At 37.0% G+C, this 23,481-nt stretch overlaps 1 long non-coding RNA gene and 1 pseudogene across 2 annotated transcripts in view; one reads left to right on the top strand and one right to left on the bottom strand.

Annotated features, from left to right (window-relative positions):
* Positions 1-23,481, top strand: part of LOC120889804 (uncharacterized) — a 307,886-nt gene that overhangs the window by 266,305 nt on the left and 18,100 nt on the right. The gene's annotated exons all lie outside the window — the stretch shown is intronic.
* On the bottom strand, positions 14,476-15,122 carry LOC101957427 (UPF0711 protein C18orf21 pseudogene; annotated as a pseudogene).

The raw sequence follows: 23,481 nt of genomic DNA, 5'->3' as shown, positions 1-23,481 counted from the left end.
TGTGTATCCATGCTCACACAGGCCTTGAGATCCCACATACACACATGTATTTGTCTGAAGAGCATGCAAAAGAACATAATAGTTATCATTTCTATGCGGTAGGATTGTACATATTTTTGTTTCTTATCTGCATCTTCTTCTAATTATCTATAATAAACAATTAAATATTTGTGCAGTAAGAAAAACAAGTTATTTTCCTTTAGAAACATTTCAAGAAATTAAGATGTTGCTCCTTTGTCCCTTCTATCATGACCTCTAATTTGTTGAACTTATTTTTCATAAGGTTCTGAACAGCAACAACATTGGTACCCTATTATCTTTCTCAGAAGCTAATGAAAAATAATCACCTTTCAGACAAGATCATTGTTTTGCCAGGAAGAATTGAAGAAGTCTCACTTCCTGAGGCAGTGGATGTGATTGTCTTTGAACCAATGGGAATCAAGCTGTTCAAAGAAAGGATGCTAGAGAGTTACTATCACTCCAGAAAAGGTTAAAATCAAATGGCTAGGTGGCTGATTCCTGAGTTAGAGGCTAACACCTACAGAAAAAAATTCTGCTCATCTTCCCTAAATTTGCTTCTATACAGGAAAATAAAAATACTTTTTATTACACTCAATTATTTTTATTTTCTCAACTTAACTCTTTCATAACACATTAGCTAGTCTCTAGTTATAAGGACAGAGGTGTGCTTCATATTATTCAATATGGTGCAGATGGCAGGTTCAGCAATCTCTCAGGATAACCCTTGTACTTTTGCCTTTGCTTTCCTCTTCCATATAATGATGTTTTATTATATACAATCTCTAAAGTTCTTTAAATTATTGGCCTTCTGGAAGGTAAAAAATTCTTTGGGGTCTGTTTGTTCTTTTAGACATAACCTTTCCCTACTGTATTTTTCATCTTCCCTGTGATCACTGAAAATAATTAAGATAATATTATAGTAGTCTTCATTATTCATGGTTTAATTTTTCCAAGGCCTTAGATACTCATGGTCAGCTAGGGTCTGAAAATACTTAGTGGAAAATTCCAAAAATAAATAATTCACAAGTTTTAAATTGTGCATAATTCCAAGTATCATGATGCAGTCTTGTGCTACCCCCCATCCTGCCCAAGATGTGAACCACCCCTTTGTCTAGTGTAACTATGCTATGTACACTACCCACCCATTAGTCATTTAGTAGTTGTCTTGTATAACCAATCAATTGTTGCAGTATTGCAGTGCTTGGGATCAAATGATCCTTGTATGGTAACCTAATGGTATATCATAATGCCCATGTCATTAACCTCATTTCATCTCATCAGGTAAGCATTGTGTCATTTCACATCAACATAAGAAGAAGGATGAATACAGTCTAATAAGATATTTTGAGATACAATGGCAGAGAAAAAATAGTCATATAACTTGTTTACATTATATTGTTATAATTGTTCTAGTTTATAGTTATTGTTAATTTTTAACTGTGCCTAATTTATAAACTAATTATAGGAAAAACCATAGTAAATGTAGGGTTTTGTTCTTTCAATGGTCTCAGGCATCTGATGAGGTCTTGCAACATACCCATGAGGATAAGGGGGGCACCACTGTAAATCTAGTATTCTATTTGTGCTTAACTGAGTGATTGCATGTGCTAAGATTTTGAATAACAATATCTTTGCAAAGTCTGAATAATGGATGGTTGCAATTGACATGAGTGGTTAGCAGGGTGGTTCTCAGTAACTGTGCTTTCTTCTCCAGGGGACATTTCAATATTCTAGAAATTATTTTCAGTTGTTACAATGACAGCAGGGATTGGAGTACTGGCATCTAGTGAATAGAATCCCTTCAATGAACAGAACAGACCTTTACATGTAGAAGTACCCAGCCCCAAATGTCAACAGTGTACAATTGAGACCTGGATTAGAAGGAGGAAATATTTTAAAAAAGGAAAACTGAGATTCAAAGAGGGAAGGTAACTTGTCAAAAACAAATACATAATAAGTGACAGAAGGGATTTGAACCCAGGCTAGTACCGAATTCCACACTTCAGACTTCTCTGAACACTTTCTACTTTTCACCAAGAAAGTGGACATGTTCCAGCAGTGTGTTTTTCAATTCATGCATAGAAGAAAACCGCCCAATTTTAAAAGTGGCTTCTCTCAGGAGTGTTTTGGGTCCTTACTCTAGTTTTACATACTTTAAATTGCCAGGATTGTGTCTCTCTATCTTGATATTCAATGAAGACAAAATAGTAAACAATAATGCAACTTATACACACCAAGTAAAAGGATATGCCGGTAAGTGACATGAGTAAAATTTGAAACGCATCTGTAATTTCTTACATGTTTCAAGATTTAGGAGTTCAGAAATAGGCACTGAAAAAAAAAAACCTATGTGAAAATAAATCAATAAGCTCAGGCAAAGAACTGCATTGGCAATGCTGCTGTAAAACAGCCTGGAATGATCTTGGAAGTCTTGTGTTCATGTGATTAAATTGAACTGTTGGAAATGAAAGTAAGAAAGAAAGCAGCTTAGGTTTCCTCTTTGATGTCCCCAGGAAAAATATTTATGTTTTTTTCCTATATATTTTTAGATGGTTAGGTGCTTTTGTTATGATGAAATTTTTTAAATATAATTAATGATTAATGAATGTGTAGCTATTGAGCCTCTTTTAAGCTGAATATTTAGAGTTAGTATCTGGGTATCCTTTCCCCCAGATACTAACTCTAAATACTTGAAATGGATATGAAGTTTCATACTGGGTTATGTATCTTTAAAAGTGGAAATGAATACTGATTTTATTGGCATTCTAACCTGTGTGATCCTGAGGGAAGGGTGATTGATTTTTTTTTAATTATTTTTTATTTTCTATCAAAATAAGACATAGTTTAAAACATCAAATAATAATAAAAAGGCTTATAATGAAAATAGTAGCTCTCTGTTGCACTTTTTTCTATCCTTGGACTGTTCCCCATGGGAACTACTTCCAATTCTATTTGCTGTTTATTCTATTGTGTGCCTACATTTTCCTGTATAAAATTATATTTTGTTATTCTTTACACTCTGCTTGAGAATTTAGCTGTCATACAGAGCAGCTCCTTCCCTTCTTGATGTACCCTCCCTGCCTTCATTCTCTCAATAAATTTATACTGGTCCTCAATCCCTTCTCCAAACCCTTGGGGCCAGATGCATTTCAGAATTCAAAATCTGGAGGACTTCAAAAAGTTAATATGTTCATAGACCATATTAAGATGTATTACTTAACACCCCCAGAGGGATCTGAGGCAACACTCCCTAATGAAACACATTATATTTCTGCAACAAAACATATGAATATTGATAGCAAGTGGGATAAATAAGGACTGTAAATAGACTCATGTCAATTCAGATCACATTTTTCCATCGAATGATGTAGCTTTAATCTTAAAAAGTCTATTGCTTTTCATAGCTCTTCTAGATTCAGAATTTAGAATAAGGGAAGATAGAACTAGATCATTATTTGGTTAAGTCAATAACCAGTGTTTACATTATATTGATGCAATATAATATAATGAAAAGGTTATTCTGTGCTGAGTTAGGTGGTAGAGAAAGAGGATGCGCTAGGATTTTACTTAATTTCTCATATAATTTTGTTTCTTCTGGAGTTTTCCTGAACTCATGGATGTTTCCATGCTCCAGTGGACCTGACAGGTGCTCATCGGTATTTGTCCTGTGAATGCCTTCCTCTAGCAAACCTCTGTCCTGTAGAACACATGCACTGATTACTCCCCAGCCCTGTCACTGGGCTGCTGTTGCTTTGACTCTCCATCATCAATCTTTCGTCTTCCTTTCTTGTTTTACAACATCTCTTCAGCAAAGAATCTTCTCTAGCAGCTTCTGGGAAAGGGTGCTTGAGAACTTGCTTTGTATCAAGCCTTTATATCATTAGACTAGGTTGAAAATTTCACTTGAAGACAATTTTATTCAGTATTTTCAGGACTTTTGTCTGTTTGCTTGCTTGTTTCTGACTTCTAATATTGTGGTTTGAGAAGTCCAACACCATTCCAGCTCCTAACACTTTCATGTTCCCTGATTTTCTGGGGATAAGTTTGGTACCTTCTCTGTATTTCTAGTGTTCTTGGTATGAATCTTTTTTTTAGATTCCTGTGCTGAGCATTCACAGTTAACATGCTTAATCAAAAGACTCATTGTTTTTCAGCTTTTGGAAGTTTTTTTTTTTTTTAAAAATGTTTTCTTTTGGTGATTTTCTCCTATCTATTTATTCTGATATTCTTAGAATTCCTGTTAGAGTTGGAGTTCACAATGTCCTTCACTAAAGCTACCAATGGACATAAGCAGTGACACATATCACTTTCCAGGGTAACATCCTCCTATCTTAAAATTGAAAAACCACTAAGCATTTATTAGTGTTTTGACACCAATGTGTGATATGTGGATGAGGAATAATGTTATAATCATGCTTTGGCTTATACCCCCTCTGAAAATGCCCTAAATAAGATGATCTGTTCTATTTTAGCAGACATAGAGGGAAGCACAGTTAAAGTATACCATACTGACTGTAAGGTGACACTCTACTCCCTGGGTTTTTTTCTTCCACTTATTAGCTCTGTGAACTTGGCTGAACACTTGAGTTTCACTATCTTCATTTCCACATTTATAGAATAGATACAATAATAGAACCTACTTATATTCTTATGAAGATTAAATGAATGAATGCTTGGAAAGTCTATAGAGAAGGGTATGGCAAAAATTCAGGTAATATTGTTGTTACTTTATGGCTTCATCTCTGGTTTTCCTAGGTATTCTCATTTCTGAAATAGAGTTAACTACTAATCATTCTTTCATGTGCAACTCAGGAAGTGTCCATGAAAAATATTCTCCCTAAAATTATAAGAATAGTGATGTCATCATGAGGTGTACCTGCTCGGAAAGGACTGACTTCAGGCTTGCCGGTCTAGATGCTCATTTATCTTCTAAGAACTTCCTTTTCCTGTCGTGCCTGTAGATGCCAAGAACAAAGCACAGAGGAGAACTTCCCAGAGTGGAGGATGGCAAGCATCCATGTAAGCATGAACTCTAACAACACTCAAGAAGATCGTGGTGGGTCACACTCTCAGAGTGGGAATAAGTGTAATAGGAGGGTGGGATTTTGATTTTTTTTCAAAGTTGAGTTGTTTTTACAACAATTAACAGAATTAATAAATAAGTAAAATGAAGCTCCCAGAATTCCAAGCTTAGGACCTATTAGGAAAGAAGTCAGTAGCTGAGAAGGCAGGTTAGGAATGCCAGTTTAAACATCTTACCAATGATAAAATGCTTTTAACATCATATAGCTTTAAAATTCATATATATATATATATATGAATTTTTCTTGGCAGTCTAGGGATTGAACCTAGAGCCTCACACATGCTAGGCAAACACCCTACCACTGAGCTACATTCCCAGCCCCCTAGCTTTTTTTTATCCTTGCTTTCAGGCAAAATTATATTTTATTCTGTTGTGTAACAACTGAAATAAAATTAAAGAACATCATGAGTCACAGAAATCAGGTGAGTGTACCCTTCAGTCAGAAGACAATAGAAGTTGAATTCTGGGTCTTTTGTCTTTTGCTCATTAGGGAGACATTCCTGACATTCAGTGACATCTACTTGGTCCCTTTTTCTAATAAGAAATTCTCTACATGGAATACTCCAGAGCCAACTTTGGTAAGGTTCTCTTCTCTTTCCTTTCTTTACTTTTGAGTAAATCAGAGTTATTAAAATGATTGATATTTTGGGTTAGATGATTTGAAGGAAGGGTTTTTCTGTACATTGCATGACATTTAGCAGCACACCTGGCTTTTAGCTCTTAGATGACAGTAGCATCTTCTCTCCAGAATTCTGACAGAGTCTCCAGACATTGCCAAATGGTCCCCTTGGAGGACAAAATCACTGCCAGTTGAGAACCACTACTCACAAATCAGAAATGACAAATCAAGGAACTGCTTATACAACATCAAACATTCAAAACCCTCCCTGTACTAAAGTGATGTCATCCTCCCCAGACCACTTGTTCCGCTTTTCATCATCTGTTCCTTTGACTCAGGCTGTGGCTTCTGTTAAAATACGCCTTTTACCGGGACCATATCCATCAAGTACAACTCAGTATAAATGAGGGGAACCAGTGTCCTTTGGAGTTTTCCCAAATCTTTTTTTCCCAAGTCTTTTTGGATTTGGCTCCAAACCTTCCATCAATTAAAAACTGAAATGCCTTCCCTCCTGGAAGCCCTTAATCATATTCCTCACTTCATTGTTCCCTCTGGAACTTACTGCTACCTTCCATATTATGTCTGTCTCCAAGAATGGCTATTTTGTTTGCTGTCACATCTCCATCATCTAGTCAATACATTTTGTTGACTAGTAGATAAATAAATAGATTGATTGTAATCATTTCTATCTATTAAGATTTTCTTCAGAATTTCCAGTTTTCCTGGTAATTTTCTTTCTGATGGCTTTCACAACAGGGACTTTAAATTTTTTATGTAAATAGATCCACCAGTATTTTCATCTATTGTTTCTTTCTTGTCCTTTATTTTGAAAAGGGTTTTTCCACTCTACATCTGGTGTTAAGTTCTTCTACTACTTTTATATTTTTTCTTAAATTTTTTAAAAATGTACATCTAACTCTAGAATTCATCTTAGTATACAGTGTGATAAGTATTTAACCTTATTTCTTCCAAATAACAAATCCTGGTAGACCAGGTTACTACATTCTGATGCTAATAGCAGTTGCCTACAAAATTATTAATTTTATTTCCTTATGTGCTACTAATTCTTTGGCTCTCTTCAAGTAAAATTCTGGAAAGTACCTCCTGAGGGTAAGGCTCAGTTGTGAAGAATCATCATTCCTACCTCCAAACCTTCTGTATATGATGGGCACCATCAGCATTATTGAAAGTAATTGGCTCAAGGGTTTTGTATAAATACAATTTTTTTAATAAATAAAATTTTAAAAGGATTCTCATATTAAGAAGAGCACAGACATAGGATCAATTAAAAGGAGTAACCAAATGTTATCAGAAAATCTGAAATTGAACAAGATTGTCTTATATATTCCAGTTTAAGAACAGAAAAGCACCACAAAATAGGCAAGACTTGCTGGGCGCAGTGGCACATGCCTACAATCCTAGGGGCTCAGGAGGCTGAGGCAGGAGGATTTAGAGTTCAAAGTCAGCCTCAGCAAAAGCAAGATGCTAAGCAACTCAGTGAGGCCCTTTCTCTAAATAAAATACAAAATAGGGCTGGGGATGTGGCTCAGTGATTGAGTGCTCTGAGTTCAATCCCCTCCTTGTAATTTTTAGGCACACAAATTGCCTCTCCCACCCCACCCCCAAATAGGAAAGACTTAAGAACTGGATAAATTAGGCTATAAAGTCAGACTGAACATTGTTCAATTCTTGGTTTTGTCATTCCAACCATAAAACCTTAGCCAAGATAATTTAATCTCTCTGAGACATGATTTCCTTATCCATAAATTGAAGATGATAATCTCCCCTACCTGGAGATGGGGAAGTTCCAGTTTTAGGGATGGGCTCTCTATTTGTGGCTTTTCTACCTTAATATACCTTTCTTCCGGAGTCAGGTTACCATAATAAGGCTTCTATCAGACTCTGAATATATTAGTCTGAATTATATATTCAGGGACTGGGAACCTAACCATAGGGTTAATATGAGACCACTGGATACTGACATGGATTTTTTTCAAACCTCCATTTGTTACCTGTTCTCCATGAGCCTTCACTTACTATTCTAGTTTTCTAGTTTTCCAGTATCACTATCAGCTCAGATTTTATTATATAACTTTCCTCAAAAAAAAAACTACATTTTCTCCTTTCCCCCATCATAGTTGCCCTGAAATAGAAACCCAGGTCTATCTGGAGAAGGATGTGCTTGTGGTGGCACAGTAAGTCCTTCCTCAAGGGACTGGGTCTCTACTTCAGTCATAGGCCAGTGGTCTCTGGGTTCATAAATCACTTGTATCTGGGGATGGGTTGAGAAACCTAACCTTTCCACGGTGAAATATGATGTCATCCTTCTTCTAACCAGCTATTAATTTTTGTTGTTATGCAAATTGAACACTATCTTAGTTGACTGTTAATCTGCTTCACCTCTCTGGTAACACTGAGATCTATTGTTAACTACCACAGATCCCTGTGGATTAAGGTGCCCTGATTGCTACTCTACTCATACTGCTCAACATAGTAATTATTGCCATTCTTGCCTGTGACAGTTAATTACTGCTTTGCTGTTTTTGACATTCTAAAATTCCTTCCAATTTGTGATCATTAGGAGCATAATTTAATGGCAGCACAACCTTCTGCCATCTTTGTTCTTTAAGAACAGCCATCCTAAGCTTCTCAAAGATGCCACTCTTCTCTCACTTTTTCATTCACTCTTACCTTTGGGAAAGGAAGGCTTCCTGGGCTTTATATAAACTGTGAAGATTGCCAGGTGGAATATTCTTAGGTCTCCCATAGTCAAACAACCTAGCACTTCCACCTCTCTGAGCCTTCTGATCCCTTCCTCAATATTGTACTGCAGAAGTAGGGTCATCATCTCACTGACTACAGGCCATCATGATGACCAAGCTTCAAAGCAACATCCCAGCAGACTATAAGGACCAATTCCTGGTCATTCCCTGAAACATTGAATCCTATGAGAGGCCCATGTCAATGAATCTTGTCCTGCCTTATAGTCTACCTTCCTAGTCTTGCACTTTTACAATCAACTCTCATAAAATCTTCCCCGATTCTTTGTGGAAACTATTATCTAGCTTCTGTGATTTTTAGGCACACAAATTGCCTTCTACTGGAATAAGAATCATATTTATTGTTCAGACTATGCTTGTGTTATCAGCTCAACAACAGTGAGGAGCTAAGCCTAGAGGCAATGGGTGACAGCGAGGCAGAACTGAAGGAGAACAAAATCATCTCTCTAGGCATAAGCTTGAGGAGAAGTTATACAGTGTCCAGGCAAGTTCTTCTCTAGCAAGAAGGTAGAGAATTCTACTTCTATTAACCTACAGGATTCAGGATAATGGGAAAGTGATTTCCAAGATTCTCTGGTCTTGTCCCCCCAACTATCCCACTCCAGGTCTTAGGACGCTTTTCTTTCCCTGTCAGGTCTTCACCTTTGATACAAAACACCTCTCAAGGTTGTACATTTAGGTTCCTTTGGGGGGCTTCTACTGTTTCTGTTTTCCTGTCTTGTTTGGAGTACAGGATGGGTCAGTTTCATTGCCAAGGATGTGACTTTTGACTGTCAAATTACCTGACTTTCAGCACAGTAGGTCTTGAAGCATTAAGGAGATAGAAATTTCTTTAAATTCTGCTAGAGAGGTGCTCTGAATTTGTGTGTCTTAAATTGAGGGTTGGATGCTCTGAGATTATAACTGTCTTTTTGTGACATTTCCAATGCTGTTAGAAAGGCTTGCCTACTCCTCAGTCCATGAAATTATCATTGCCCCAAACTTCAAGCAAAGCCACCACATTACCTAAAGTTTCGCCTTTCACCTTTCCAGCATCCTAATTAACCATCAGCAAGACGATTAGAAATGGTGATGAATCTAGTGGATGATTATCACTGCCCACTTACCACCTAAAATGAGGCAATGTCATTAAACTGATAAGCAATGCCATCTTGAGGATCTGCATTCTAGGACCATGGATAAAGTATCGATAGTCTTAGCTTGAGTGTTCCAGGAAGCAGGGTATTAGGCAAAATTTATAAGCTATCACCTTACTAAGGAACACAATCCCAGTAAAACACGAATAATGATAAGAGTGAGGCAGGGAAGAAAGAAAAGCTACTGTAAGTATGTTACCAAGCTGACCTCCACATGGTATCAGGTAACAAGAGATTACTTGATATCTCAAGACCATTGTAAAGAGGTTAAATGAACTTCATCTCAGGACAGTATGCATAGAGGATGGGAGAAAAAATGCCGACTCTTATCTCCCCAGTGATCAATGTTAATACCTCAGGAATGAATTAGCCTGCACTTCTGAGTTTTGCAAGTGTAGAGACCAAATGAATGTCATGTCTGATGCCCAGAGTTAACAGGGATGCCCCAGGGCAAGAACAGAGAGGTATTATTGAGTTATACCCATTTAAGGCCAGATAAGCCTGCACCTTGGCACCATTGGAACAGAACATATGACTGAGGGTTCTAGTCAGATAAGACCTGGGCCATCTGAGGTGACACCAAACAAATCCATTCAAAGTGTTATGAGTAGGGTGGTATGCATCCGTCATCCATGACAAGGGCAGAGCCAATTGAATGCTATCAGGGATGCCAGTGGTGAATGGCCTGTGGTCAATTGTTCTTTACAGAAACCAGAATTCTGTGCTTGTAAAGGATAAGGGAAGGGAAATAAATGTAGGCAGAGTTTTGCCACAGGCAATAAAAGCCTTATTCCTTTCTACTCTAAGTCTCCGGAATGCCTTGTTGACCATGGTACTGTTGAGAAATATTTCTTTAAAGAAAATGTGTTGAACTGAAGAGACAAGTTACTGAATTTTGTGAAAATTATGGATAGTTTGTTCGTAGGCTAATTCTGCCCCAACTCTGAATTCTCTGCTAAAATTTCTTTTATAGAGATCAAATCTTAGCCTTTTAGTCTTTTCCCAGAATATATTTGGTTCTGATAATCACTGGGTCAGAGAAATACTGTGCAGATCAAGTAAAACATCTCAAATTAGAATGTGATAAAACCAAATTTTTATCAAAAGTCAAGAGTACGGGACAAAGTGTCACAGAGAAAGAACTTTTGCAAGGATACTACTAAGACGGAAGCAATCATACTTGGACCCTCATGTGCCCCTATCATTGTTTATTTTTCCATGATACTTCAGGCTAGAAATCACCCTTCAACTGTCTATTTTTCATTCTTGATATTTCCTTTGCATTTCTGTTTATATCTACTGCTTAGGAATTCCATTGGGCTTTTACTCTCAGAATAAGCCTGATTCCTAGACTGACATTTAAAAACATTTATGACCTATGTCAAACTCCTGGCCCTTCCATACCATTCTGCATCTGGGCCCATACACATACAGATCTGTATGGCCAAGTATGCAATATTTCAGTTTGCTGATCCACAGATGCCAGAGCTCGCCATATCCAGACAGAATGGCCAAATCCTGCAGACATGTACCTCCCCGTCCCCTGACCTCCTTCTATAAACTCTTGGTTATAAAGTATAGTTCAGTTCTCATAGAATTAGGACTTAATCAACTAGACAGAGCTATTTTTTCAGAATTCTGTTCATAGTACATATACATGCAGACTCTTTTTTTATTGATTGATTTCAGTTAAAACACTTTGGTTATAAGTGATCAAATACCCAAAAAAAGATGGTTTAAGAAAAACATTTTAACTAATGTATCTGAAAGTTACGAGGGTAGATTCAGCTTCTCAGACACAAACTCATTTTTGGTCCTGGTCTCTTCTCTATTATTCAGCTCAGTTCTATTCTTTTTTAATTTTTATTATTTTTTTCAATTTTTATATGACAGCAGAATGTATTACAATTCATATTATACAAATAGAGCACAATTTTTTATATCTCTGGTTGTATACAAAGTATATTCACACCAATTTGTGTCTTCATACATGTACTTTGGATAATGATGCCCATCATCTTTCACCATCATTTCTAACTCTACACTCCTCCCATCCCCACCCAACCCTCTGCTATATCTAGAGTTCATCTATTCCTCCCATGCCCCCCCATCCCCTATGAATCGGCCTTCTTATATCAGAGAAAACATCTAGCATTTGGTGTTTTAGGGATTGGCTGACTTCAATTAGCATTATTTTCTCTAACTCCATCCATTTACCTGCAAATTCCATGATTTTATTCTCTTTTAATGCTGAATATTATTTCATTGTATATATATATATATATATATATATATATATCACAGTTTCTTTATTCATTCATCTATTCATGGGCATCCAGGTTGGTTCCACAGTTGTGCTGCCATAAACAATGATGTGGCTGTGTCCCTGTAATATGCTGTTAATTCCTTTGGATATAGATTGAGGAGAGGGATAGGTGGGTCAAATGGTGGTTCTATTCCCAATTTCCAAGGAATCTCTATACAGCTTTCCATATTGGCTGCACCAATTGGCAGTCCCACCAGCAGTGCATGTGTATATCATGAAGACAAACAACAATATGTAAATAATATGTATTATTTACATATTGTTGTTTGTCTTCATGATAGCTGCCATTCTAACTGGAGTAAGATAAAATCCTAAAGTAGTTTTGATTTTCATTTCTCTAATTGCTGGAGATGTTGACCATTTTTTCATGTATTTGTTGACTGATAGTATATCATCTTCTGAGAAGTGTCTGTTCAGGTCCCTGGCCCATTTATTGATTGGATTATTTGGTTTTGGGGTGCTTAGCTTATTGTGTTATTTATATACCCTAGATATTAGTGCTCTATCTAATATGTGGAGGGTAAAAATTTGCTCCCAAGATGTAGGCTCTCTATTCACCTCACAGATTGTTTCTTTTTAGTTTGAATCTATCCCATTTATTGATTCTTGATTTTAATTCTTGTGCTATGGGAGTCTTATTAAAGAAGTTGGGGCCTAATCTGACATGATAGAGATTAGGGCCTACTTTTTCTTCTATTAGATGCAGAGTCTCTGATTTAATTCCTAGGGCCTTCATCCACTTTGAGTTGATTTTGTGCATGGTGAGAGATAAGGGTTTAATTTCATTTTTGTTGCATATGAATTTCCAGTTTTCCCATCATCATTTGTTGAAGAGGCTGTCTTATCTCCAATGCATGTTATTGGGACCTTTGTCTAATATAAGATAATTGTAATTTTGTGGATTAGTCTCTGTGTCCTCTATTCATTACCGATCTGTTTTGGTGCCAATATCATGCTGTTTTTGTTACTATTGCTCTGTAGTATAGCTTAAGGTCTGCCACCTTTTTCACTCTTCGTGCTAAGGATTGTTTAACTATTCTGGGTCTCTTATTTTTCAAGATGAATTTCATGATTGCTTTTTCTATTTTTATGAGGAATGTCATTGGGATTTTGATCAGAATTGCATTAAATCTGTATAGTGCTTTTGGTAGTATGGTCATTTTGATAGTATTCTGCCTATCCAAGAGCAAGGTAGATCTTTCTATCTTCTAAGGTCTTCTTTGATTTCTTTCTTTAGAGTTCTGTAATTTTCATTATATAGATCTTTCACCTCTTTTGTTAAGTTGATTCCCAAATATTTTATTGTAAGGCTATTGTAAATAAGATAGTTTTCCATTCTGAGGATTTGTCTGATATACAAAAATGCATTTGATTAATGTGTGTTGATTTTATATCCTGCTATATTGCTGAATTCATTTACTAATTATAGAAGTTTTCTGGTGGAACTTTTTGGGTTCTAGGTATAGAATTATATCTTCGGATAGTACCAATTTGAGTTTTTCTTTTCCTATGTGTATTCCTTTAATTTCTTTCATCTGTCTAATTGCTCTGGCCAGTGTTTTGAGAACTGTTAAATAAAAGTGGTGAAAGAGGGCATCCTTGTATCATTTTTTAGAGGGAATGCCTTCAATTTTTCTCCATTTAGAATGATGTTGACCTGGGGCTTAGCAAAGATAGCCTTTAAGATGTTGAGATATGTTCCTGTTATTTCTAGTTTTTCTACTGTTTTGAACATAAAGGGGTGCTGTATTTTGTCAAATGATTTTTCTGTTTCTATTGAGATGATCACATGATTGTTATCTTTAAGTCTATTGATGTGATGAATTACATTTATTGATTTACATATGTTGAACCAACCTTGCATCCCTGGGATGAATCCCACTTGATCGTGGTGCACAATCTTTTTGATTTGTTTTTGTATTCAATTTGCCAGAATTTTATTGAGGATGTTTTGCATCTATATTCATTAAAGATATTGGTCTGAAGTTTTCCTTTTTTGATGTGTCTTTGCCTGGTTTTGGAATCAGGGTTATACTGGCCTCATAGAATGAGTTTGGAAGTGTTGCCTCTTTTTCTATTTCCTGAAGATTATTGGTATTAGTTCTTCTTTTAAGGTCTTGTAGAACTTGGTTGTGTATCCATCCAGACCTAGGCTTTTCTTGGTTGGTAGATTTTTTTTTTAAGCTCTCAATGTTATTTTGAAAGAAAATGCCATAATTAAAACTGTTAAAACTAAAGGAGGAAAAAATACTATCATTCAATGTCCACATATATCCTTAGTATTTACAAGAAACTTTCATGTATTTTTTGATCCTCAATGGCCACCTGTGATGTTTTAGTTATTCACACTAATGAGATGTTTTCCCTATTACACTGAAGAATGCCAAGAAAAGTCTGCCTAATTTCCATGTATTCAAAGAATAAATAAGTTTTAAAAAACTTTTCATATTATTAACTTAGTTTTAGAAATTGTATTGGAAAAAATTCTTATTCTTAAAGTCCAAAAGACTTCATAGAGAGGATAAGAAATTTCTGAAGTCAACCTTTGAATATTGGGGGGATTCATTCTGAGTAAACAACGTTTTTAGTTGAGAAAAGTGTTTTTTCTTTCCTTTTTTCACTCTCTTTGAGGATCAAAGGGGTGTTGATCCTCCAGATGTAGGTGTTCTGACAATCAATGCTAGGATCTTGCCTTTGGAGCCAAGTATATTAGAGGTGAAGCTTGCAGAACTTTGAGACTGTCTCTCTGGTCTCTTGGGGCTGAATTTGCTGGTAGGAGTGGTATGACTGCTCTTCAAAAAGCTTCTGCTTTTACCAAGATGTTTAACCATTCTGTTGCATGTTTTACAAGTAATCAACAATACACTTTTGGAGTCTTTATACTTTTTGACTATTTTTGCTTCTTTAAAACTGAGCGTATTATTTCTTGCTTCTCAATTAAGAAGTTTCTGTATTCTGGATGTCAATGTGGCTTGTGTTTGAGATGCACTCTAGAGTTATCCAGAACCAACAGCTGGAAAAAGTATGGACATTGTTCTTCAAAAGTGCTCTTGTCATCATGTGACAAACTATAGTCCCAGAGGAGATAGCGGGCCTGGTCCAGGCAGCTCTCGACTAGGCTTCACACCACAGCCTCCAAATAGTGTTTCTGCCTCATCTTCACTACCACTCCCTTGCTGCCGAGACCAAGCGAAAAAAGAACTGGTTGGCAGACTTTTTTTGTTTTAAAAAGATAGACTTTATTCAAAGAGAGAGAGAGAGAGAGAGAGAGAGAGAGAGAGAGAGAGAGAATATTTTTCAATATTTATTTTTTAGTTCTCAGCGGACACAACATCTTTATTTCATTTTTATGTAGTGCTGAGGATCAAACCCAGCACCCTGCACATGCCAGGCCAGCATGCTACCACTTGAGTCACATCCCCAGCACTGGTTGGCAGACTTTTGATGGCATCTTCTATTTTGTAGCTTGAAATCGATCTGTTTAAATTGTGTACATCATCCTGATTCAATTTGGGCAAATCATATGACTCTAGAAATTTGTCAATGCCTTTGATATTTTCTATTTTATTGGAGTACAAGTTTTCAAATAATTTCTAATCATCTTCTGTATTTCTGTAGTGTCTGTTTTGATATTTCCTTTTTCATCCCATATGTTAGTAATTTGAGTTTTCTCTTTCCTTCTCTTCATTAGCAGGGCTAAGGGTTTGTCAATTTTATTTATTTTTTCAAAGAATCAACTTTTTTGGACTATCAATTTTTTAATTGTTTCTTTTGTTTCAATTGTATTGATTTCAGCTCTGACTTTAATTATTTCTTGTCTTCTACTGCTTTTGATCTAGATTTGTTCTTCTTTTTCTAGGGCTTTGAGATGCAATGTTAAGTCATTTATTTGTTGACTTTTTCTTCTTTTAAGGAATGAACTCAATCCAATGAACTGTCCTCTTCCAACTGCCTTCATAGTCCTAGAGATTTTGATACATTACATCTGTGTTCTCATTCACCTCTAATAATTTTTTATTCTCCTCCTTGATGTCTTCTGTGACCCATTGTTTATTCCCAGGAGCATATTGTTTAGTCTCCAAGTGATGGAGAAATTTTTATTTTTTATTTTGTCTTTGATTTCCAATTTCATTCCATTAGGATCTGATAAAATGCACGTTAGTATCTCTACTTTTTTAATTATTTGCTTACAGTTGCTTTGTGGCATAATATATGGTCTATTTTAGAGAAGAATCTATGTGCTGCTGAGAAGAAAGTGAATTTGCTCATTGAAGGATGAAATATTCTATATGTGTCAGTTAAGTCTAAGCTATTGATTATATTATTGAGCTCTATACTTTCTTTGTTCAGCTTTTGTTTGGAAGATTTATCCAGTGATGAAAGAGGTGTGTTAAATCACCCAGAATTATTGTGTTGTTGTCTATTTGACTCTTCAACTTGAGAAGAGTTTGCTTGATGAACATAGACACTTAATTATTTGGGGCATATATATTTGTAATTGTTAAGTCTTGTTGGTGTATGATTTCCTTGAACAGTATGTAGTGTCCTTCTTCATCCCTTTTGATTAACTTTAGCTTGAAGTCTACTTATTTTGATATGAGGATGAAAACCCTTGCTTGCTTCCACAGTCTATGTGAGTGGTATGATTTTTCCCAACCCTTCACCTTCAGTCTGTGGATGTCTTCCTACGAGATGAGTCTCTTGGAGGCAGCATATTTTGGGATCTTTTTTGTTTTTGTTTTTGTTTAGTTTTGTTTTGTTTTTGATCCAATCTGCCAATCTATGTCTTTTGATTAGTGAGTTTGGGCCATTAACATTCAAGGTTACTATTGAGACATGATTTGTATTCCCAGTCATTTTTGCTTAGTTTTGGTATTTAACATGACTTGGTTTCTCCTCTGATTAGATTTACTTTTAGTGGAATACCTCCCTCTGCTGAGTTTCACCATTGCTTTTTAGTTCCTCTTCATAGAATATTTTTCTGAGGATGTTCTGTAGTACAGGCTTTCTAGTTGTAAATTCTTTTAACTTTTGTTTATCATGGAAGATTTTTATTTCATCATCAAATCTAAAACTTGGTTTTGCTGGATATAACATTCTTGGTTGGCATTCATTTTCTTTCAGAGCTTGGTATATGTTGTTCTATGATCTCCTGGCTTTGAAGGTCTGGGTTGAAAAATCTGCTGAGATACGAATTGATCTCCCTCTATATCTGATTTCTCTTTCTTGTGACTTTTAAGATTCTCTCCTTATTCTGTATGCTACATTTTCATTATAATGTGTCTTGGAGTAGATCTGTTGTAATTTTGTACATTTGATGTCCTGTAAGCCTCTTGTATTTGATTTTCCAATTTGTTCTTCATGCTTGGGAAATTTTCTGATATTATCTCATTGAAGAGATTGTGCATTCCTTTGATTTAAAACTCTGTGCCTTCCTCTATCCCAATAACTGTTAGATTTGGTCTTTTGATGCTGACCATAATTCTTGGATGTTCTGTTCATGGTTTCTTATTATCTTCACTGTGTGATCAACTTTATTTTCCAGTTTGTATACTTTGTCTTCATTATCTGATGTTCTTTCTTCCAAGTGATCTAGTCCGTTGGTTATGCTTTCTATTAAGTTTTTATTTGGTTTATTGTTTCCTTCAATTAAAAGATTTCTGACTGGGTTTTTTTTTTCAGAGTCTCTATCTTTTTCTTGAAGTAATCTTTTGCTCCCTGTATTTGCTTTCTTATCACTTTGTTGGAATGATCAATTTTTGCCTGTTTTGATCCTTTAGGTCATTCTTTAATTCACAAATCATTTAAATTATGAATCTTCTGAACTTCTTCTCTGATATCTCATCAAATTTGCTGTCCATGTGTTCTGTTAATTGTAGTGTCCTGATTTGTTTGGGGCACTTTCCTCCCTTGTTTTTTCATGTTGTTTATGTGTCTTCCTTTATTGCAGTGTGGTTTTGGGATATTACAGTTTCTACCCTATATTCTTGTAGTACCCGTGCAGAGTGCCTGTACCTAACCTTGGTGGTGGGCTTCCAAACCCTGCTGGTGTCCCTCAATGTATGCTACTGGAACTAAAGGTGGTGATGTCAATAGCAGAGGTAACTTGAGATAATAGTGGAGGTGCCCCAAGATGGATGCAATGTCTTACAGAGATGGGGCTGAAAAGGTGGTCCTTACATTGTCTTTGGGATGCCTGCTCTGAGATGCAGCTGCTGTCTGTTGTCAAAAAGGTTGGGGCTACTGCATGGAAGGCTATGGTAATGACTGCAGTGTCCCAAGATGGTTGTGGGTTAGGCTTGGGCTCCCAGATGGGAGAAGTGTGGGGGAGGAGAACTTGGACCTACCCTGGGCCTGGGTCATGAGAAAGTTGATGGGGGCAGATCTGATCCAGGACTGACCTCCCGATGTAGTCTGTTGGTCAGAAGGGTTAATCCTGTGCTAGAGGCTGGGCTCTGGCTGATATCTGCAGGTGGCAGGATGGATTCGGGCCGACTGTGAGCCTGGGTCCCATGCAGGTCAGTGTGGGCAGATCTGGGCCAGTCCTGACCTCACACAGTAGTCTGCTGGCTGGAAGAAGTGGTCCTTTGCCAGAGGCTGGGCTCCACCGGGTGTCTGCTTGTGGCAGGATGGAGCCAGGCCTACTGTCTCAGTTCTATTCTTCAGTAGACTTTTCTCTCCCAGCAGTGATGTGCTTTTCAGAAAATCTAGATTTATGACCTTTATCTCAGTGTTCACTTGTGTTTTGCCATAGTCTGAACAAAAGTTTTAAACTTGTCTCTCATTTGATCAGATACTTAACCAAGTCCTTCCCCGAGGATAGGGTGATAAGATGCTCTGACTGGCTGAGACTGAGCCACATGCCAAGTACAGTATCAAGACCAACCAAGCCACAAAATTTCAAGAAGTAAAATATGCTTCCCAGAATAAACTCTTGAATTGTTACAATCAGAAGAGCAACAATAGTTCAATCCCTGGTACACACCCCAACCCCACCACCAATAAAACAGCAACTATCCACTGGATAGAACAAATGAGAGATGTCTACCATTCTTGTCTGATTGATAGATCCAATTCTGAAGCCAACCAAAGGGGAAATTCTCCAAGAATTTCTTAACAGAATTATAGATTTTACCACCTTACTTCTTCCAAAAGAGGCACTATATGAAGTTGGTTTCTTTTAAAGGATTGTGCACACTTTTCCCCCATCTTCTATACAACAAACAAATAAACAAACAAAAACTCTATAGTTTTGTAACTATAAAAAATATATATCCAAAGCACATGGAAAGCATAATCCACATTACTTTGCTGGTTTAAACCAGTAAAACCAGAGTTATAATGACTAAACATCTTTATACAAATATGACTTTCTACAGTTGTATGCCTACATGCTGTTGCAGAAAATTGTATCAAATCAAAATCACAGTGAGATACCACCTCACACCTTTAGGATGGCTAACATCAAGAAAAGAAGAACACAAATATTGTTTGAGGATATAGAGAAATTCAACCTTTGCACACTGTTAGTAGAAATGAAAAAGGATGCAGCTACTCTGGAAAACAATATGGAGTCTTCTCAAAGTAGAATTAAAATAGAACTATCTTATATTCCCACCTCTGAGTAGTTATCCAAAAGAACTGAAACCAAGATCTTGGAATAGATTAGAGATATTAGAATTTTCAGAAAATACTAAAAATAATATTGAAAAATATTAACATTGCTATGTTCATTGCAGCACTGTTCACAGTAGGCAAGATGTGAAAACAACCTAAATGTCCATCAACAGGTGAATGTGAAAATTAAATATGGTATGTACATATAATAGATTATATTCTGTCTTAAAATTAAAACAAAGAAATCCTGCAATTCATACCAACATAGATAAACCTGAAGGACATAATGCTAAAATAAATAATCCAGTTACAGAAGGACAAATTTTGCACGATTCCACATGTATAAGGTAAAAATAGTCAAATTCATAGACTTTATTAAAAGTGGGGGCAGATTTCAGTTCACACAACTCAGAATCTGTGTCAGGAGAATCAAAAGTTCAAAGCAAGACTCAGCAACTTAGCAAGGCCCTAAGCAACTTGGTAAGACCCTGTCTTAAAATAAAAAATAAATAAAAAGGTCTGGGGATATGGCTAAGTACCCCTGGGTTCAATCCCTGGTACCACAGAATAAATAAATAAAAAGTAAATTTTAAAAAACCATGGAATGATAGTCACCAGGGACTAGAGAGAAAGAGAAATAGGGTTTACTTAATCAACCGGCATAAAGATTCAACCACACAAACTGAATAATCTATGACTGTCTACCTAAAATTAAAAGTAATCTATTATTCACTTAAAATTTGTTAAGGGTAGATCTCACACTAAGTGTTCTTAGTCAGTTATGTAAAATTTTATTTAATTTAATAAATTAAGAAAATTGTTAGCCAGGCACAGTGGTGCCCCCTGGTAATCCCAGTGGCTCAGAAGGCTGAGGCAGGAGGATCTCAAGTTCAGAGCCAGCCTCAGCAAAATGAGGCCCTAAGCAACTCAGTGAGACTCTATCCCTAAATAAAATACAAAATAGGGCTGGGGATGTTGCTCAGTGGTCAAGTGCCCCTTAGTTCAATCCCTTTTACCAAAATGTTACTGTGCACACACTTTATTCCAATCACGTTCTCATGCTAAATTTTTGGTTCCATTTGTGTCTCGTGTGACTTTCTTGGATCCTTGTGTCTCCAGTTCTTAGAGTTACATATTGCACTCATCAATTGGCATAGCCTTGATGGTTCATTCTGGTAGAGCACAGTATGTTAAGATACAAAGCTGAAGCACTGAACAGCACAACAGCGGTTCCCCGCCTTTCCCTTCAACTTCCCTCCTCTCTTCCTCTCTCTGTCTCTCATCTATCTTTCTTTCCTCTTTGCTTCCTTTTTTCCCTTTCTTCTCTTTTTTTAAGGGAGGCATGTTTCATGAGGATAAGTAGTTTTTGTTAGGGTAGAAGGAAGTTACAAAGACTTTTATCAAAGCAAAACATCTATGTTATGCTGTGTGCAAGAATCCACAGTAGCAAGGGAATAGTGGTATGTGTTAGAAACGCTTGCTTCTGGAATCTGAGAGACCTGTGCTAACTCTGACAAGAACACTTGAGGCTGCACCACAATCTTTCTAGCAAAGATCCTAGACCTGAACTGAAGGAGAGAGGCGAGAGGAGGAGGATAGGCAAGAGACCAACGGGAATAGAGAAGATACAGTAAGAACACAGGAGAGGCCAGCGGTAAGGGGGTCTTCTCTTGGAGGTACTTCTCCAAGCCAGGCAGTGTGCAGGATGGGACATTACTGTGATGGGACGTGGATTGCTTCATTCTCTATATTCTGGATACATAGAGACCAGCTAATACAGATTGAGCATCCCTAATCCAAAATGCAAAATGTTCTGAGTACAGATATGGTGCCACCAGAGGAAAATTCCATACCTGATGTGTTGTGAGGGTTCACAGTCAAAATGCAAATGCACTAAAAATATTGCATAAAATTACCTCCTAGCTCTGTGTATAAAGTGTGCATGAAACATAAATTGATTTTGTGTTTGTATTTTCTTTGTGCTTATTATGTATTATGCAAACAAAGTCTTTAAAAACAAAATCTGAAATATTTCTGGTCCCAAGTGTTTTGGATAAGGGAAACTTAATCTGTAGTAAAACTGCTTATTTGCTACACTGTGTTTGCAGGTCTTTCCAGATGTTGCATGCATGTGTTGGTGCTGGTGATGGTGGTAGTAGTAAATGAGAAGAAATTCCCACATGAAAAACATGAGAATTGGAAATATGAACTCAGGAGAAAAAAACACATATTTTTCCCTTGTGTGCTCATAAAAAGGCCACAAGTTAACTTGGAAAATAAAACCCACATATAATGGAAAATATTCCTAGCTCCCAAGTCAACAGATTAGTTTTCTGATCCATCCCCCACCCACCGTGTATCTTAAGAGACCCAGAGAGATGCCAGCTCCCATCTGCTTTCATTATTTTATGATGCAGTACAGAAGGATGTTTGAAATTTCTAGGCATTAGAAATATGAAATATGGTCCAGCCAGAAATTTTTTAAAACCCAGGCAGTGGGATCTTTGCCCACAGCTCTCCAGTCTGCCCCAGGAATGATGCCCATTTGCATTACACTGATTGTGGCTGCTGGGTTTTAATTGGTACTGAACAAACAAAGCAAATGGTACAGATGCCTCCCCTCTGAGAGCTCAGGTTGTATTCAGCAATTGAGAAGTTTTCAACTCAGTCACTGCCAGGTGGAGGGCTGTACTAGCTGCCCTTGCAGTTTTTCTCTTTCACTTACTTGGCCAGGAATCTAGAACAGCTAACTTAGGTAGTTCTCTAACCCTGAATGCGCAATAGAATCACCCATTGACCTTGGGAAACAGGCACTAGAATTATCACCAGATCAAATAAGTCACAATTGGGGGCATAATACAGTCACTTGCACTTTTAGAAGCTTCCTGGGGATTCTAAAGGACAAATAAGGTTGAGATCCTCTCTAGAAAACTCTTTCTTTCTCTCTCCCCCTTTTTCCTCCTCCTCCTCCTCTCCCTCTACCTTCTTCTTTCTTGCTTCTTCCAAAACTAGACTTTTTGTGACAATGTCTGTTTCCCCGAGAACATTCCCATTCTCCTTCTATATACAAAAAAGAATGTTAAGCCTATAATATTCTGTTTTTGACCACTTTTCCTAGAATTATAGAAAGGTTGTTTTCAAATATATGCTTTTATAAAGTGATATGCAACACTGTTTGGCTTTACCTGTGGGCCAGCTTGCCATCAGCCCCTTACTGGAGGGGGAAGGCTAGGAAATGAGTAATGAAGCTGGAGAAATATGGACAGATGATTTTCCATTTCCCCATCATCCTCACAGGTGCCTGTGCCCACATACAGGGCCATGTAGGGTACCAGGCCCTCTGTTTCAGTGATAGCAGGGTGCAGTGATGCATGCCTGCAATATCAGTGACTGGGAAGCCTAAGGCAGGAGAATTGCAATTCAAGACCAAACTGGGCACTTACAGAGACCCTGTCTCAAAATGGAAAAGGCTGGGGGTATAGCTCAGTGGTAGAGGAAACTTAGGTTCAATCCCCAGTACCACAAAAAGAAAAAAATAATAATTATTATTTGTCAGTGGTTCAGTGGGTTGTGTACTCTTGCATATTGAGGGCTGTCAATGTAGTGACATTGGGCCCACTTTTCCTCCCACAGCCCAAGAACTTTAGCCAAGCTGAACCTACATACTAATCATGTTCTAGCCATGGTCTGAGTTGCAGTAAGCACATAAAGGTAAGTCAGAGCCAGTGGTGTGCTGATAAATGCTTTACATCTATGCCTTTGTGTTGGCAGGAAGTTTGTGAAGACATTATTTATGGTGATCACCAATTTCAGTGGTTCAGTGTCACTGACTATGGGATTAGAAAGAGATGTGTACAATGGGCTCTGATGAGCTGAAATGAGTGGGCTCTGATTCAACA

This window comes from Ictidomys tridecemlineatus, chromosome 4 (assembly GCF_052094955.1).
Source record: "Ictidomys tridecemlineatus isolate mIctTri1 chromosome 4, mIctTri1.hap1, whole genome shotgun sequence".
NCBI lineage: Eukaryota > Metazoa > Chordata > Mammalia > Rodentia > Sciuridae > Ictidomys > Ictidomys tridecemlineatus.
Note: the sequence above shows the minus strand (reverse complement) of the source record. Positions and strands in the feature narration are given on the sequence as shown.